Genomic DNA, 6,518 nt, shown 5'->3' on the forward strand with positions numbered 1-6,518 from the left:
CAACATTAAATGAGATCCCCTTCACACTGACTGCTGGGAACTAGGGACACACTGCCTTTTTCCTTAAAGAAAGCAGGTAAGAGAGTTACAGAACTTGTGAATAAGACAGGAATTGGATGAAAGAGGAAATGGTACAGAGAGTTACACATCATTTATTCTGGATTTGGAAATAGGCATAGACATTTCCCAAATAGCCTGCATAGATGGGCAAAGAGAATAGCATAGGTATCATTCATACCTACGTATAACATTCTGACACAGTACTTTGAATGAAGATGACAGTTAATAAAGTAATCTCGTTTGAGAGTGTAGCTAGGGACAGGATAATAGAAATAAATGCTGACAGTGTTAAGATAATAATGATATCCACAACAGATAAGGTCCCTGTCTCTGTCCCTGGGGGGGCATGCATCATGTAACTTGCACTATACACAGGAAGGGGCAGAGTCACTCTTGCATGGGAAGCAATTAATGAGAAGTGAATGCTCTGATGGCGGGAGGAGAGCATGGGGAATTTGCTTGTTCTCATCCAACTAGGTCAGATTCACAGAGGCAATGGAATTTCATGAGTAACTTGAATGAAAGAAAGGTCAGATATCTGCACGCTAAAGAAGCAAGGAAGGAGGGGGCTGGAGGCATCGGGTAGCCCACCTTGTTTAATACGGTGTTAGGCTGGCCCCTCCATCACAGGAAGACAGAACAGTGTTTTGAGGTCCCACACCTGCTGGAGGGAATAAACTATAGGAGCCTGGGGGCAGAGTCCAATCAGAATGAAAGACAGCAGGATTTATATAGGCACAAGCTTATTGCCACCTAAAAGTTTCTGCTGGCCATGCTGCCTATGTGATATGTCAGTCGAGTGGCATCTTACATAGTGCAATGTCCTAAAGAAAAGCCACATTTTAAATGGCATGCATGTTTTTACAAGATCAAACATTATGTTATCAGTCTATGGTTAACTTTATAAATGTGTCATTTAAAAGACAAATTTTGCCTTTAGACAGGCAATGTGGACAAATTATTTTATATTTCTGAACATTAGTTTCTTCATATTAATAAGAAGAACAGCAGAGTAGCTATTAACTGATAAACTTGTTTGGGAGGATTAAAAGGGCAAATAAATGTATTTAGCTTAGTATCTGGAGCATTGTACATTTTCAGTAAATGTTGGCTATTTTTCATTATTTCTTAAAATCCCTTCAACACTCAGAATTTAAAACTGTGTACTGATCTACCTTTTCATGATGTTATGGGCTATGTCTCCATTGTAGCCTACTGACAATACAAAAAGAATAAAGATTAGTCTGAACAACTGACCAAATAAAATGTAATTTAAAAAGTGCGTCTATAGCCCCAAGCCATAAAATACATTGCTAAAACAACAATAACTAACTTCCAGATTGTGCAATATTGTGGACTGCTTAGGCTTATTCACTAATGTGAAATATTCCGGACTTCCTTTGGAGGTTATAGAACTGACAAAATGTAAGAATGATTATATGTAAGACTGATGAATATTTTTAAGGAACCAACTTAGGTTAAATTATTTGTTAAGGTTAGGGATGTGCTTTTTACCTGGGCCAGCATCTCTTTACCAAGATATCTGTCACTAAGTTCCACAATCTAATGTTATTAACAACCAGCCAGGTGAGGGAAACACAGAAAGCCATGAGTGCAGGGCAACAGGGATTAGCAGGCACTGTGGCCAAGCAGACAGTTCAACCTATCTAAAGGCAATCAAACCCAAAGAAGGTCATGGTGGAGGTGAAGGTGGGACATCATCAACTATGCGGCTGCAGGCTGATTTCCACCCACAGACTAGCAACCCTAATAAATTCTTCAGTTCTTTGATAATTTCCCTTTTTTCAACTCAAAAGGTATTCAAAGAGTTATCAGTAATTAATACAGTTCTCTGAAAAGAGAAATAAAGAAACAAATGATCACTCTGTTGTGCATGTAATATAAGCCTCAATGTCACTGTTTTTCAAAGGTATGGTGTACAAACACCTGTACTGGAATCATACAGGTAATGAGCCCCACAGAGTTCGATATTTAATGAGCTTCCCTTTAATATGGGTTTGGGTTTTGTTTATCATTAGGACTCAGGAAGCTTGAATTCTACTTAAAATGTTTTATCAAATCACCCTGCCCTTTCTTTTCAAATCTTTTCCTTCCTTTACTCTCTTATTTTCCTTCTCTTCCAAAATACCTCGAAAGCGAGATTAGTGAAAGAACTGATATTGGTTAAGATAAGTAGCCCATTCTTTTTCTACTAAAATCTTAACTTTATTTTAATACATTTGAGACTTGATTATTCTAAGAAATGAATTTTAATACTTTTGAATATAATTTTCACATGTTTTAAAACGTACCAGAGATTTGTTTTTATTCAGGTAATCAGGAGGCCAACATCCTCATGGTTATGGAGATAACTGCCATTGGAAAGACAGTTTGCTGCCTACAGTTTTCAAGAGAAGGGACATGCCACACCATGCAGGACCAAGTCACATCATGTGGGGCCACACAGAGAAGTACCAGGGTCAGTCAGGAGGCACAGGGAGTGAGAGAGCATGGGGAAGGGCCTTTACTGTGGTTTTCAGATGGGACTGGCTTGTTTGAACAATTTCAGTGGGCTCTGGAGTGTAGGGATTCCCCTAGTTGCCTGTTACCAGGCCCTGGGGTGATATTAGGGCAAGAAAATAGTGGTTCAACCTGTGAGAGCTCTAAAGGAGGTAGCTGGCAGGGTATGGCTCTGGACTGGTTCGTTTGCATATGAAAAGCATGCTAACGGGAGAGTTATTTGCTAGCTTCTGGAATGAGCCAGCTGGGATAAACAGTCTCTCCAGGATCAGCAAAGCCCTAGATGCCAGATCATCAAGAATACAAAAAATAAGAAAATACAATTAACAAAAAATGTTATTTATAAAAGATGGGATAACTGAGCTAAATTAAGACCACAGAGAATCCAAAATATCATTTCAGCCTATTACATCAACTTTCCCTCCACTAACACTTAGAACAAGTAGAAAAATAAGAAACATAAGAGTTGACTTTCTTTCTTTCATTTTACACGCCTATTTTTCTAATGCAGTACTAATGAGCACAGAAAGCCTGCAAATCATTTTGTATAAGCAACCACTTCACAAAAAATGTATGAGATCATTCTCTGTATGAGATATCTTTAACACATTTCATTATTAGAAACACATAGTTCAGGATCTAACAAACAAAATAGTTTAAAATACTGCTACCTTCTATCTAGCAGTCCCCAACCTTTCTGGCACCTGGGACCCGTGCTCCTATGAGAATCTTACGGCTGATGATCTGAGGTGGATCTGAGGCGGTGATGCTAAGGCTGGGGGGCGGCTATAAACACAGATGAAGCTTCCCTGGCCGCCATTCACCTCCTGCTGTGTAGCCCCATTCCTAACAGGCCTCGAATCTGTACTGCTCTGAGGCCCAGGGGTTGAGGACCCCTGTTCTATACACTATCTAACAAAAATAAAATAAAATACTCTTTCCTTTGAAAGTAATACCTGATAATATTTTATATATAAAATTAAAATGACAAAGACAAATGGCTCAGAACCTAATAGATTATACCAGAGTTTGAATTTATACTCATTACTGAAAACAAATACTGGGAAACAACTAGGAAATAAAATATATATATATATAACAATTGTTTTAAGACATTGGATAAGAGGCAACAAGAGATACAAATAAGGTAAATCCTGTAACTGCCCCAGACTACTGCCTGAAAGCAGTTTCTACAAAACATGGCAAGGACAGAGATGGGAAGTCATGGAGGCTGAAGGCTAAAATTTGCATGTTGGAACGCTGGAAGGAGAGAGCTGCACAGTGAGAAAGTTCTAGAGATGTGCACAGAGCCATCTTTGAATCTTTGGCTCAATAATTATCTATGAATGAGCATGGTAACAGTCCATGAGGCTTGGGAAAGAAACACAGAAAGCAAAGTCCGAACGATTTCCAGAGTTCACTCATATTCGTGTTACCACCAGTCAGAAAGGATAATACATGAATCATTGAGCCATCATAAGTGAAATTTAAGTAACCACAGTAAAGCCTGCTCTAAACTTACTCTAATTTAAAAGCAAGTCTAAAAATTATCAAACTGATTCCAAGTGAACTGTTGCATGACAGAACAAAGACCACCACTATTTAAAGGAATCCAAAAAACCCAGGAACCAACAATGGAAGATTCACAATGTCTGGCATCTAATCCAAAACTACTAGGCAAATAAAGAAACAGGAAAAGATAATCTACAAGCAGGAAAAAACTCAATAAAATTAGACCCAGAAAATGTAAGGATGTGGGAATTAGCAGACAAGGATTAAAAAAAAAAAAAAAGAATGCTATCTAATTATGTTCCACAATCTTAAGAATGTAGGAAAAAACATAAACATGATAAAAAGAGAACGAAATGTAGAAAAAGATCCAAATGGAACTTCTAGAGATTAAAAGTACAATATCTAAAATGAAGAATACAACAGGTTGAAATAACAGCAGATGAGAAAGTGAAAAGAAACCATAAGTGAATGAGAAGACATAGCATGAGAAATTATCAAAAATGAAGCAGAGAAAGAAAAAAATTGGAAAAACTGAAAAGTCTCAGTGATGCGTGGGACTATATCCAGCTATTTAACATACCTAGAATTTGAGTCCTAGAAGGAGAGGACAGAAAAGTGGGGACGTGAAAGGAAAATGTTTGAAGAAACAAAGGGAAAAAGGTGCATTACATATAAAGACCCAATTATTTGCTGCTTTCAAGAAATACTTCGAATATAAAGATAAAAAATGGTTTAAAAGTAAAAGGATAGGAAAAGATGCACCATGGTAACACCAGTCAAAAGAAAACTATAATGGATATGTTAACAAAGTAAATTTTAAAGTAAATAATATTATCAGGAATAAAAAAAAATCATAATGTTAAAAGGGTTAATTTATCAAAAGGACAGCACTCTTAAATGTTTATATACCTAATAACAGAACAAGAAGCAAAAAAAAATAGAACCACAGGGAGAAATAGACAAGTCCACAATTATCTTTAGAAATTTCAATACCCTTTTCTCAAAAATTAGTAGAACAAATAGATAGAAAAGCATGAATGATATAAAAATGTTCAACAACACAACCAATTTACCTAACTGGCATTTATAGAAACTTCTCTTGACAATGAAATAAATATTATTTTCAAGTACACACAAAATATTTATCAAGAGAGACCATATTCTGGGCTATAAAACCAGTCTCAAATTTTAAAATACTTGTCTATGGCCATACCATCCTGAACAAGCCTGATTACATCTGATCTCGGAAGCTAAGCAGGGTCAGGCCTGGTTAGTACCTGGATGGGAGACCACCTAGGAAGACCAGGTGCTGTGGGCGTAGGCATTAAAAAAAAAAAAAAAGGTATCCTAAGCTGACAAGGTCCTTGCAATCTGCGAGGTCAACCAAGGGTTGCTTCACCTAAAAAAAAAAAAAAATTTAAATATTCATACAACATATGTTCTCCAACTACAACGGAATTAAAAATCAATAACAGAAAGATATCTAAAGAAATCTCCCCAATATTGTGCAAACTAAAATGCACATTTCTAAATAACACATATGAAAATAATGAAAAGGGGTATTAGAAAGTATTAGGAATTGAATGATAATAAAAACACATGTTAAATATGGAATGCCGCTAAAGTAGTACTTAAAAATTAATACCACCAAAACACCTACATTAAGAGGAAAAAAAGGTCTCAAATCAATATTCTCAGTTGCTACCTTTAAAAATAAAAAAGAGCAAATGAATCCCAAAATACACAGAAGGAAATTTAAAGATCAGAGCAGAAATGTGTAGTTCTCCACTTAAATAAAAACATGGTTATCTAGGTACGCACAGAAGTAGCATCTGAAAAAAAAAAAATCTCACGTCTAGTCCTCATAAAAACTCTCAGCAAACTAGTAATAGAAGGGAAGTTTCTCCACTTCATAAAGAGAACTACAAAAAACCTAGAGCTCATATCATACTGGAAAAGACTGAATGCCTTTGCAAGATCAAGAATAAGACAAAGATGTCCTTTCTTACCACTTATATTCACAATATATTAAAAGTTCTAGTCAGTGCAATAAGTCAAGAAAAAGAAATAAAAGGCATCCAGATTATATAGAAGTCTTTATCTCAGAGGGCTCCAGAAATAAAAGGCATCCAGATTATATAGAAGTCTTTATCTCAGAGGGCTCTTTTGGAGAAATTGACAAGCTGATATAAAATTCATATGAAAATACAAGGAGTTGAAAGATCCAAAACAAATTTTAAAAAGAACAAGTTTGGACAGTTAATATCTGATTTTAAGACTTATTAAAAAGTTACAGTAATCGAGACTGTAGCATTGATGTCAAGATAAACAGATCAAAGGACTATAAAGGCCAGAAATAAACACACACACACACACACACACACACACACACACACACACACACACACACACACAGAGCGGATTAC

General features: G+C 36.3%; 1 pseudogene; it reads left to right on the plus strand.

Moving 5' to 3' along the window:
• Positions 1-5,291: 5,291 nt before the first annotated feature.
• On the plus strand, positions 5,292-5,410 carry LOC112485192 (annotated as a pseudogene).
• The last annotated feature ends 1,108 nt before the right edge of the window (positions 5,411-6,518 follow it).

The sequence above is a fragment of the Pteropus alecto genome, unplaced genomic scaffold, assembly GCF_000325575.1.
Source record: "Pteropus alecto unplaced genomic scaffold, ASM32557v1 scaffold95, whole genome shotgun sequence".
Lineage (NCBI taxonomy): Eukaryota > Metazoa > Chordata > Mammalia > Chiroptera > Pteropodidae > Pteropus > Pteropus alecto.